Below are 13,702 nucleotides of genomic sequence, written 5' to 3'. Positions count from 1 at the left end.
TTTTCTTAATAGTTTTTTTTTTTTTTTTATAGCTACTTTTATTTTTTTAATTTATTTATTTATTTTTGGCTGTGTTGGGTCTTCGGTTCGTGTGAGGGCTTTCTCTGGTTACGGCAAGTGGGGGCCACTCTTCATCGCGGTGCGGGGACCGCTCTTCATCGCGGTGCGCGGGCCTTTCACTATCGCGGCCCCTCCCATTGCGGGGCACAGGCTCCAGACGCGCAGGCTCAGTAGCTGTGGCTCACGGGCCCAGTTGCTCCGTGGCATGTGGGATCTTCCCAGACCAGGGCTCGAACCCGTGTCCCCTGCATTAGCAGGCAGATTCTCAACCACTGCGCCACCAGGGAAGCCCCAATAGTTTTTATATGAGCAAAAGTTTCTCATTTTGATGAAATCCAATTTATAATTTCTTTCTTTTATGGTTTAAGCTTTTTTGTCCTATCAAAGAAATCTTTGCCTAACCCAAGTTTTAAAAGATCTTTTCTTTTTTGTTTTTTTGTTCTTTTAATTTATCTTTTGTTGAAGTATAGTTGAATTACAAGGTTGTGTTAATTACTGCTGTACAGCAAAGTGACTCAGTTATACATATATACATTCTTTTTCAAATTCTTTTCCATTATAGTTTATCACAGGATACTGAATATAACTCCCTGTGCTACACAGCAGGACCTTGTTATTTAACCATTCTATATATACCAGTTTGCATCTGCTAATCCCAAACTCCCACTCCTACCCTCTCCCACCTCCCTCCCCCTTGGCAACCACCAGTCTATTCTCTATGTCCCTGATTTTGTTTCTGTTTCATTTGTGTGAAAGTTTCATTTGTGTCGTTTGTTTTTTATTTTTAACATTTTTATTGGAGTATAATTGCTTTACAGTGGTGTGTCAGTTTCTGCTTTATAACAAAGTGAATTCGCTATACATATACATATATCCCCATATCTCTTCCCTCTTGCGTTTCCCTCCCTCCCACCCTCCCTACCCCACCCCTCTAGGTGGTCACAAAGCAGCGAGCTGATATCCCTGTGCTATGCGGCTGCTTCCCACTAGCTATCGATTTTACATTTGGTAGTGTATATATGTCCATGCCACTCTCTCACTTTGTCCCAGCTTACCTTTCCCCTTCCCTGTGTCCTCAAGTCCATTCTCTAGTAAGTCTGCATCTTTATTCCAGTCCTGCCCCTAGGTTCGTCATAACCTTTTTTTTTTTTAGATTCCATATATATATATGTGTTAGCATATGGTATTTGTTTTTCTCTTTCTGACTTTTAGGTTCCACACGTAAGTGACATCATATGGTATTCGTCTTTGTCTTTCTGACTTACTTCACTTAGTATGGTAATCTCTAGTTGCATGCATGTTGCTTACAAGATTCTTTTATGTTTGCTTACAAATTTGTTATGATTTTAACACTTTTTAATTCATTTTTAATTAATCTCATGTATGGCATGAAGTAAGGGCCAAAGTACATTTTTCCATATAAACAACCATTTGTTCCAGCACCACCCAATGAAAAAATTATTCTTTCACCACTGAATTATCTTGACACCTTTACTGAATATCAGTTGACCACATAAGAGTGATCTGCTCCAGGACTCTCAATCCTGTGCCAATGATCTACAAGTCTCTCCTTATGCCAATACCATACTGGCTTGATCACTATAACGAGAGTATTTTCTGTAATCAGAAATGTAAACCCTTCAACTTATTTTTAACTGTTTTGATTTTTCTGGGTCCTCTGTATTTCCACATAAATTTTAGAATCAGCTTGTCAATTTCATTTTTTTTTTAAAAAAAAGCTGACTGGAATATTAAATTAGAATACACTGAAATTATAGATCCATTTTGGGAGAGTAGTCATCTTTACAATATTGGGTATTCCAATCAATGAACCTGGCATAGCTCTCTACTTATTTAGGTATTCTCTAACTTCTCTCAACAATGTTGTATATTTTTCTGTGTAGAAGTCTTACAAAGCTTTTGTTAAATTTATTTCTGAGTATTTTGTGCTACTGTGTACGAAATTTCTAAAATTTTATTTCTGGCTTGTTATTTGCTAGTATACAGAAATACAGCTAATTTTGGTTTTCTGATCTTGTATCATGCAATCTTACTAAATTCACTTAGTTCTAGCTCCTTTTTTTTTTTTGGAAATTCCTTAGAACATTCTATGTACATGCTAATATTATTTTCAAATAAAGTTTTATTTCTTCTTTTCAAATCTCTATGCCTTTTGTTCCTTTTTCTTGCCTTATTGCACTGGCTAAGACCTCCATTACAATGTTGAATAGAAGTAATGAGAGCAGATTCTTCCTTTATTCCTGATCTTTGATGGAACACATTCACCATTAAGTGTGAGGTTAGCTGTAGGTTTTTCATAGATGCCCTTTCTCAAATTAAGGATGTTCCCTTCTAGCCCTAGTTTGCTGTGAGTTTTTATTTTGTTGAATTTTCTCAAAGGCATTTTCTGCATTTATTTAGATGATTAAATAACTAATTTTTACCTTTTATCTTATTCACATGGTGTATACATTGATTGATTTGATAAAGTTAAACCAACCTTAAATCCTAGGATAAATTCCACTTGGTCATGGTATACTGCCATTTTTACATATTGCTGGATTCAGTTTGTTTATACTTTGCGAAGATTTTTAAATCTGTGTCCATGATGGATATTAGTCTGTGGTCTTCTATTCTTGTGATATCTTATCGGGGTTTGGTAATTGTGGCCTCATAAAATGAATTGTGTAGTGGTCCTTCCTCCTCAATTTTCTGCAAGAGTTTGCATAGGATTGCTATTATTTACTCATTAAATGCTTGATGAAATTCTCCAATAAAACTATCTGGGCTTGGAAGGTTTGTGTTTTTTAATTAAGAATTCAATGCATTCAATATATTTGATACAATTTAATTTATTTCTTTATGAGTGAGCTTTGGTAATTTATGTCTTCTAAGAAATTTATCCATTTTATCTAAGTTGTCAAGTTCATTAGCATAAAATTTTTCATACCATTACTTCATTATCCTTCAATGTTTGTAAAATCTATTGTGATGTCCCTGTTTCATTTCTGATACTGAGAATTTGACTCTCTTGTTCTCTCTCTTTCAATCTGTCAATCAATCTCTCTCTCCCTCTCTCCCTCTCCCTCTCTCTCTCTCTCTCTCTCTCTGCTATCAGTCTAACAAAAGTTTTATCAACTTTACTGATCTTCTCACAGATGAGCTTCTGATTTCATTGATTTTCACTAATATTTGTCTGTTAAAAATTTCATTGAGTCCTTCTCTGATCTTTATTCTTTTCTTCCTTCTATTTCCTTTGGGTTTAATTTGCCCTTATTTGTTAATGTAGAAGATTAGATAATTGATTTTAATGTTTTCTGCTTCTCTAATGGAAGCATTTAAAGCTATCAATTTTCCTCTAATCATTTCTTTAGATGCATTTTGCAAATTTTTATGCATTGTATTTTCATTTTTCATTTAGTTCATAATACTCCCTAATTTCCATGTAATTTCTTTTTGATCCACATATTATTTAGAAGTATGTTGTTTAAATGTTCATATATTTGGGAGTTTTTCAAATATCCTAGGTGTTGATTTCTAATTTAATTCCATTGTGGTCCAGTAATTTTAAGTTTCTAAGTAGAGAGTCATTTCTCTTATGGAAATCAAGAATAGCTTTATTATATGCAATGAGAAAAAGGAAGAGTACCAGCAAGAATAACCAATTGTTCCCACACCACAGATTGAAAAGGCTCTCCTTTCACACTGAATTACCTTGACACCTTTACTGAAAATCAATTGACCATATAAGGATGATCTGTTCCAGGACTGTCAATTCTATGCCAATGATCGACAAGTCTATCTTAATTCCAGTACCATACTGACTTGATCTCTGTAGCTTTACAATCCAGTGAGTCTAAGTTTCCAAGTAGAGAGTCATTCCTTACATAGAAATCAAGAATATCTTTATGTATAATGAGGAACATGAAGAGTACCAGCAAGTCCTTTACCTCCTACAATCATATATTCCTTCTAAAACTCACAGAGGCTTGAGAGTAGACCCTGCCCATGTGAGCAGTGATATATTATCCAGCTTAGACGTCCTTTTCTTGATAAAGCTTTTCCCAAACATCCCAGGCAGAATGCCACCCTCTGACCTCTCAGCTTTGTTCAAAAGCACTTGGCTCCTGTGTTTAGCGTGATGGCTAAAACCAAGATGGAACTACAGAGGTCCAAATTCTGGCCTTGACTCTCCTCTACTCTGGGTTTTTTGGTGTGTTACTACAGCTGATGTTACTGCCTTTAGGCCTTTCACTCTTGGACTCAAGACAACTGCAGCAGATAAAGGCAAACTACTTTTCATGCCTTACTGAAACCTTTAACTTTACTCTGTTTAGTACTTTTGGAATACCTATTCAGTCATTCTGTAGTTAGTACGTGGTTAGAGTCCAAAAGACATCATCATACAAAATACTGTTTTTCATTGTAAGGTCTGATCAATTTTTGTTCAAATTGAGTAAAAATCTTTTTTAACATTCCCAAAGCCATTTTAGGCTGGCATAAAATAACTCAAAAGACTTTTTCCTCAGAACTTTGAGCAATTCAAAATAGGAATGAAATAATGGAAACTTCAATCCTAACCACAATCTAATCCCCTAGTATAGTGTAATTTTTGAACAACAACGACTGCAGATGACTAACTTGTCTGAAGTATCCTTGTATTAATCATGAGTAGTTTAATTGTTAAAAAATATATATGTATATATATTTATGTGTGTATGTATATTATGTATATATTTTAAAGTGTGTGCCATGAGAAGTAAAATCCTCTCTCTCCCCTCTACATGAATTGTCATTTCCCACAGGAAACAACTGATTAAAATTTGATTGTTACTGGTAATGTTTAAAAATTGTTATTTAGTAGTCTCTCAAAGGCTATTGACAAGTTATAGATGTGATTTTTCCAGGTAGATGGACTCCTAGCATTTATTTCTGGTTCCATCTCAAACCTCACTAAAATGACAGTAAAGGAATAAAAAGGACAGTGGCCCAAAAAGAAAAAGAAAACAGTATCAACAAAGTTCTTTGAAGATGAAAAGCAAGTCAACAAGTGTCTTACAATCCTAACCTGGGTTTCAGATTTGTCTACTTTCCCTGCTTGGGAGGTAAATGTAATCTGCTTTCTAGGACCTCATTCAATATAAATGATTGTCCAAAAATCACCAGTCATTTGAGGAAATGGAAGTCAAGAGATAATATATAAAATTGAAAACTCACTATGAGCCATAAATTGTATGTTAATAGAAACAGGAGATAAATAGAAAACAACCAAATTAAAGAGTTGGAAGTCTTTACCAATGGTGAGTGGAACTCTAAGGTGAATGGGGTAAACAGGGACCTACAGTTTTTTAACATAAACTTTGTAGTATTAGTTGATTGTTTTAATTATACATATGTATTAATTTGACAAAAATTAAAATTATGTTTCTAAGAAGCCACTAAGTTATTTTTTTGTTTAACAGAACTTTTAATTTCTATTTCACCCAATGTTTTTGCTCTTACTTTAGGAAGACAGCTTCAAGTGTAGTTTTACATGTTTGTAACATTCTTTGTGCACCTATGCATCACTTGGAGAGTTCCCAACTTCATGATGTCATAAAGAAACATATTTAAATCAGGCGATGAATACCCTGTTGCAGTCACACATGAATATTTATCTATTATAACCGCGCATCCAGCTACATAATAGTACTTACTTTATCGGTCAGCAAAGCAAATGCTCTAGGCTATCTTCAGATCTTCAGTAGGACCTGTGTTTAAGTGTTTACAATGCACCACGTCCTGAGCTAAAGCCCTTTCTATGCGTTATTACAACAACTCTATGAGGTAAGTGCAGTTATTATCCTCCATTTTAAAGCTAAGGGAACTCAGGCCTTGAAAGGTTAAATACGGCATCCAAAATCATTCAACTAGTAAATGACAGAGCCAGTTTTGTCAGACTTCAAAATTTACGCTGCTGTCCACTACACTATTCTGCTTCTTTTGTGTTTCATAGCAACATAGTTCTGCTGTGTATCCGGTTCCTGTTTCACTGCTGCTGCACAACACTGGATGAGGTGTTGTTACCAAAGCAATGATTCCTTTCCCCACGTGTTGTCCAACTATGTGTGTAAGTGTCTGGTTCCTGTTTCACTGCTGCTGCACAACACTGGATGAGGTGTTGTTACCAAAGCAATGATTCCTTTCCCCACATGTTGTCCAACTATGTGTGTAAGTGCTGTAAGATAAAAGCATCATTGTTTCTCCTTTGCTCCAATGCCATTTCCCACTCAGTAAGACTATGAAGAGATTCACTCAAAAAAGAGCCTGCAGGAAAAATGAGATGGTCTTCATAATTTAAACATTCCCTCTAAGGATGCTTTTAAGGCTATTCAGGGCGGCATCCAAGAATACAGAACTCTTGGAAGAGCATGGCCAAGGTATTCACTAATATACTGGTGTCATCCTGTCTACAATAATGATAGACAGAGGTATAAGAATTTCACTGCCTGGAATATTTAATGTCTTGAAGATTTCAAGGTGACAATGCCGGGATCATAAAAGCACTGTAGAAAAACATCTGGGTGGAGAACATGGGTGAAGTTCCTGGCATACACATTACCATGGTCCTCTCATTCACAGCCATGCAGAGCCACAAGACAACCCTCACCCACTAGTACGTGCTCTGTTCTGCTTATAGCCTTTGGAAAGAAACATTTCCTTGACAGCATTTGCAAACCATGTTTTGTTTTTCTCCTGCAGAATAATTTGCACTGCAGAAATTCTTCCATATGTCAAAGTTGGTCTCATCATTTTGCCTGGAGGAAGGAGGCAGGGAAGAAGCTAGTTTAAACCAGAGCATATATAAATATTGTAATGGCATCCTCTTGGCATAATGCTTAAGAACTTCCTGTTCCTGCAGGCTTCACCTCATTTCTAAAGTGTAGGTGATTTTGCACTAAACATCAGGTTCTGACATGAAAAATATCGCAATACAGCTGAAATATAGCTTAAGATCCTGAATTTTGATAATACTAATACCTTAACTGTTATTGCACATTATACTTATGTTAGCTGATTCTCATAACACAGTGAGGATGCAGGCGGAAGTATTACACGAGTGTTTAAACCTGCACTCTCCTAGAGATGGTTGTGTGCATTATCTGTCCACTTTACCTGATTGTGGGCTCCTTGAGGGGAGGGACTGGAGTCCATTAAGGGACGTCCATTGAGCTATGGTGATATGGTGATGGGAGGTACGACCACATCATGAAATGACAATGGGCCCTGCCTTAGCCTCTTTGGGCCCCAGATCTGGAAGTTTCCAAGCCCAGCAAGTACCTGAATGACCAGTCTCCATTCATATGCAGAACGCAGAATGGGCTGAGCCACATCTCTGCATTCCTTTCCAGCTCCTTTGCAACTGCTTGAATATGCAGGATTCCGCATGACACAGGTCTAGGTTCAGAGATGGAGGCTTTTTTTCCCTCCTGTTTTCCCTCTAGGAGTCTCCAAACTTTTGCCTTCTTGTAGGCTTAAATTCTGGACTAGTTACAATGCATTGTTATTCTTGCTGGGGGTGGGGGATGGGGTGAGAGGGTCAGACAGGGAGTTGCACATAAATTAATTATGAAGACCATGCAAACACTTTGAATATAACATCCTCTACAGTGTCCTCGCTTCACTATCACTGTATAAACTTGCACATGCACAGTTTTAAATGTTCCTAAGAGATGCTTTTCTAAGGTAGGTCATGTCACAAACTTCAAAAAGGAAGCATCCAACAGGGATTCTGGTAGGACAGAAATCTTTACAGCTGTCTGACTGGCCTGGAAACCTGTGAGGCCTGGACTTCCTGATCCCTCCTAGCTCTGTGTCCACTGTTTTTGGCCTGGGCTGCTGCCATTGCCCTATATGTCTCCAAGGCCTATAATCTTGCTCAATAAGGCAGCCATAATTCCAACAGCTGCTACACCCTTATGTACCTGCATCCCTACACCCCAATCCTTCACACAACAATACACCAATGCCACCACCTGGCTGGAACTATAGCTAGCTGACCCCATCTCCTGCATAGTCGTAGCCAGTTATTCCACCAGAGCTCAAAGCTGCTGTAGCAATGTCTGCCAGACGATCAGCTTATCCTTCACTCTCTACCATTCCCTACCTAGCTTCCACAAAGCTATCACTGTGGGCAACTCCACTACCACCACCAAGACCTCTTCCCGGCTAGTCAACTGACTGCACACTAATGCTCAAATTCCCACCTGTATCATAGTTTACTTAGGACACGGTTTATTAACACAGTTTCACAGCTGACTTAGCTTTCCTCCAGTGGTTCTCAGCCCCACATACATTAGAATCACCTGGAGAGCTTTGACAACATACTGATGCTTGGACCTCACACCCAGAGAGGCTGCTTTAATTGGTCTCAGGTAGGGCCCGGGTATTGCTAGGCTTTATAAGTGACTCTAATGTACATCCAGGATTGAAAACTACTGCTTTATTACCTTTATGTTTCTATCTATATGAGAGGCATGGGTGGCGCTTATCAACTTAACAGGTCACATCAAACACATACAAGTTAATAGGATACTGATTCATTTCAATGGAGTACATCTGTAACATCTTAACGTTTATAGCATTGAAGAATTCCTCTCATGGTGCTCACAGTCTGAGCATCCAGGAGATGCCAGGGTACATCTTTTAACACTAGTTCCAGGGTCTCTTCAGAGACCTCCAGAACTCTGAGGTCTAAGCAGCTCTAATTAAAAATCTATTCACAGGGCTTCCCTGGTGGCGCAGTGGTTGAGAGTCTGCCTGCCAATGCAGGGGACACGGGTTCGAGCCCTGGTCTGGGAAGATCCCACATGCCGCGGAGCAACTAGGCCCGTGAGCCACAACTACTGAGCCTGCGCGTCTGGAGCCTGTGCTCCGCAACAAGAGAGGCCACGATAGTGAGAGGCCCGCGCACCGCGATGAAGAGTGGCCCCCACCTGCCGCAACTAGAGAAAGCCCTCGCACAGAAATGAAGACCCAACACAGCCATAAATAAAAATAAATAAATAAATAAATAATTAAAAAAAAAATCTATTCACACAGTTTGGGTCAACATGAAGCAATAGGTAACGCACAAGTTCAATAAGGTAGTGAACTGTCTTCCTTCTATCATGATGATGAAGTGCTGCTTGCAGGCCAATGTGCATCTTTCTCTTACATTTAAGAATTGTCTTCTACCACCTGTTCTCAGTGAATAGGGCATGTCATACGGGGTAGTATAAATAGTCAGAAATGAACTTGCTGCACCTCTGTGGGGTTGCCTGGCTCTGATCACTGTGGTAGCCCCACAATAAGACCTTGGCTAGGATGAGGAGGTGCCACTATACCTTGAAGCCAGGCCCTCAGAGCAAGCTCCCTGATTAGGTATGTCTTCACTGTCAGTGAGCTGGGAAGTGGTGCTGCTTTATGGTGAAGTGCATAGGCGATATGGTGAAGTTTCAGGTGATATGCCTCTGTTTAAATTCCAGCTTCAACACTTTCTGGCTATGTAAATTGGAGGCAGATATAATAACCTAATTCACAGAGTTCCTTAGAGGATTAAACAAAGTAATGCATGTAAAGCTACTTAGCACAGTGCCATGTAAGAAAGTCATTACTGTTTGCTAATAGTGCACATAAAAATTTTCACTTTGCATAACTTTAGAAATCATTTAGGGGAACAAAAAACAGGGCCATGTGAAGACATCCTAAACATGATTTTTCACTGTTAATTGTTTAAACAATTTGGAAGTGGAAATGGGGAGAGTCCTTGAGAAAGAAAAAACTGAGAGAAAAATTGTTTTCCTGTTCCTCACCCAACACCTCCTTCTTGTAACTAGCGAGAAAAGCTCCTTCTCCTGGATTCAACAGAGATAAACTCTTCTCATTCTCCCTCCTGATAAAAGACTGGAGGCCAAAGAGAAAAGGAAGATTCTGAATCAGACAATTCCCAAAGAATCTCAGCCAAGAGAATGGCCTTTGCTGTCCCATGCTATGATCTCGAGGGCTTGGTGAGGCTCTGAGTCGGCTGAGCACTGCTTACACCGGCCATTGAGCTCTTCCAATGGCCACTTCAGCCAGGGCCATAAAGAAAAGTTGACTTTTCCCTTTAGACAGTAGAGTGAAGTTGATCTTTCACTCCACAATGCACTTTCCTGAGTGTTTATGTGCCAGGGCAGCAAAGTCAGGCTGTAACTGTTCCAAAACGACTCTACCCAAACCTCCTAATGTCCTTCGCTATACTCACAGCTGAGCAACACTCAGGGAAAAGAAATCACTCTCACCTTTGGTAAAGAAAAAAGAAAAAAAATCAATAAAATAATTTCCAATCTGTTCCTTACAACTCGATGCCCCACTGATCAGAATGAGTCAGGAACAAATGTATTAGCTCTGAAAAAAAAAGACAGCTTTTAGAAATATGATGTGATCTATTTGGATGAGCAATCATTATGCTTGAAATTCTCTGTGTCATATTTGCTAGTCAATAAAGCACACGGGGATAGAGACCGCAGGGACAGCTCCTTTCATCTGGCACCAGCTTCCAGACTGCATCTATAATTGCTATGAAGATCATCAAACCATCCAGTGACTTCAGGGAAAAGCTTAATTCTCACCAAAATGAAGCAACAACTAGTTTGTAACAAAATAATACAGTTCCCCTTGGGACCCAGCTCCTCATTTCAGCTTCTTAAATTGGAAATATTTTATTTTACTAAAGATTTGAATCAAAGTATAATTCCTGTTAGCCTTGGCCTTACCCAGCCCTGTTCAACAAAGTCTTTGAGGACCAGCCCCACACAGTCCCCAGGCCAACCCTGACTGAGACAAGGGTATATCAGAAGTCCCATCACCCTCAGTGGATAGGATCTAGATAAGTTACATTGAGACAAGCTTGGGCGGATGCTTGGGCCCTTTGTGTCCTATTCCAGAATTACTCTGTTACCCACCTGACTGTAAGAATGCCATTTTATAGAGACCCCAATGTTGTGTCCAACTCACTGGATTAGAGCCTTTTGAACATTACAGGCTACCCTCCTCACTAGACTGTGCTGTAACTAGTCAGTTCCAGTAGGGCCAGACCAGTCCCAGCATGCCTCACCACCAAGCCTGCCTGAATTATCAGAAATGTTTGGGGGTTTTTGTTGTTGTTGTTGCTCCACCCCAAGAAACTCAATCTCAAATGAAGCATTTTAACTATAGCTACATGGTCTTGGGAAAATCACCAAATAGCATATAAGCTAGGCTAAACTTTAAGGGATGCAGGCTGTATCTGCAAAGCACTAGATGTGTGCTCCTAGACAAGTCAATTTACCAGCTGTCAGCATCAAATTTGCATTTTAAGTTTACCTAGTGTCATGTGTACAGCTGCTGCCCAGCCCAGATCACCTTTTCCAACACAGCACCCATCCCCCACTGTTGTGAGTATTGGCTGCTAATGCTCACAGCTGCCACTCTTCTTTGAAGAACTGCCCTTGGCCCACTCTCCACTAGCCAAAGAGTGGTTAACATGGGTTACAAAGGGTTGGCCCCTTTGCCTCAAGGTGGGGCCACCTGTGTGGTGCTATTTCTACTCCAGAGCATCCCATGGCATCAGGCTGAAGCAGAGCTCTAGCTGAGAGCACATCCTTTCATTTTGTTCCTCCTTCTATGTCCTGCTTCCCTCATTCTCCTTCTCAAGAGAGCACTCTCTCAATAAAGCTCTTACACTAGCATCCCCAAACCCCAGCTCAGGCTTTGTTTCTAGGGAACCTGACACAAGGCAACTACAATCTGTGTGGAAAATGGACTGCAGCAGATGAAGACTGATGACAGGGAAACAAGTTAGGAGGCTGCTGCGACAATCCAGTTACTCAATGTTGGTTCTTTTCTGTTCTGTTCAGAAATTCCATGACTCTCTGGGTAGGATCCTGCTGGTACTCATAACAAGCTCATTAACTCTGCTCCATATGTTAGAACAAACATAGGTCAAACTGGCACAGTGAGTTGTTTAATCCATGGGGTCTGGTGGTCAGAGAAAGAACAAAAAGAGCAAAAACCGAAGCATCCGATTTAACAAGTAACCAGACTGGAAAAACAGATCATCTCCCAGTTCTTCAATGGGAATTTAAAATAAAAGCTGCTGGGGATCGAATGACAGGTCTCTTGACCTAGTTTGCTATTGATTTCTCACAGATTATCCAGGAATAATTTGCAACTGAGTCATCCACCCTCTGCACTCAACAGTTTCCCCTGAAGTGAACAAGTGTTACTGCATAGCAAAGGGAACTCCACTCAATATTCTGTAATAACCTATATGGGTAACGAATATGAAAAAGAACGAGTATATGTATATGTATAACTGAATCACTTTGCTGTACACCTGAAACTAACACAATATTGTAAATCAACTATACTCCAATAAAATTTAAAAAAAAAACAACACAGGTTACAAGAATGGAATCTAAACATACCTAGAAAGTAGATCTACTTTGAAGATATCAAGATGCATACAAAAGCAGACTGGTCACGGGTTTATCTATAATTCCAATCAACATGGAAGTTCATGCGTTTCCTTTGACAAAGTATATCAGTGTTTCTCAAACTGGGGGCTGTACACAATTGCTGAGCCTGCGCGTCTGGAGCCTGTGCCCCGCGACGGGAGGGGCCGCGATAGAGAAAGGCCCGCGCACCGCGATGAAGAGCGGTCCCCGCACCGCGATGAAGAGTGGCCCCCGCTTGCCGCAACTGGAGAAAGCCCTCGCACGAACCGAAGACCCAACACAGCCAAAAATAAATAAATAAATAAATAAAATCAAGTAAAACTTTAAAAAAAAAAAAAAACTGGGGGCTGTAGAGATAGCCTCAGGAATTCAAAGCTCTCTGTAAGAGTTTTTTTCTATTTCCGTTTTTTATGATAACCTTTACAAATTAATCTAAGTTTATTCTGTACCTCATGGATGGCCACTGATAACTGAATACTGTCATGAGATTTCAATGTTAGTGTTATAATTGGGTGTTGACATACTGACACCAAGTGATTACCCAGAACTACAAGCGTTTAACTTTTAGTGAAGGATCTCTCAAGCTGGAAATATGCACATGTATTCTCAGGAGGCTACGAATTTTCAAATTTGAGAAACACTGGACAATAAATTTATTTCTGAAGGTGAACAATACCACAAATTCCAATTGCCAACATGATAGCAAGTGGTCAAAATGAGGAGCTGGTGTTCTGGTTGCCCTGCCACCCATCATAGAACAGAGAAGGACAACCTAGCCAGGAGGGTAGAGGCATACCTGTGAAAAGTCAAATGACATCAAGTGTTCACATCCCAGAGCTGTTGTGGGTCACTGTTGCTGTTGTTACTGTTGTCGTTTCTAATTAAAAATCTTTAATATACCAATTATTAAAGCAATGACAGTAAAGTTGTTCCAGCCTGAAGACAGGCCTATTTTTATTTCTAGCTCCTCAGAACCCAGCTGCTGGGCTCTTAGGAGATACTCACGAAACATTTAACAAAAGAGTAATTATGCATTAAGCCACAGAAGTGGTCCCTCAATTATAGGCTAATGAAAAATGCCCAGATTATAAATGATTATTTTATTGATCAAAAAACAAGTCTGCATTCATAGGTGCTATAACTAT

The sequence above is a fragment of the Balaenoptera acutorostrata genome, chromosome 12 (assembly GCF_949987535.1).
Source record: "Balaenoptera acutorostrata chromosome 12, mBalAcu1.1, whole genome shotgun sequence".
Classification (NCBI taxonomy): domain Eukaryota; kingdom Metazoa; phylum Chordata; class Mammalia; order Artiodactyla; family Balaenopteridae; genus Balaenoptera; species Balaenoptera acutorostrata.
Note: the sequence above shows the minus strand (reverse complement) of the source record.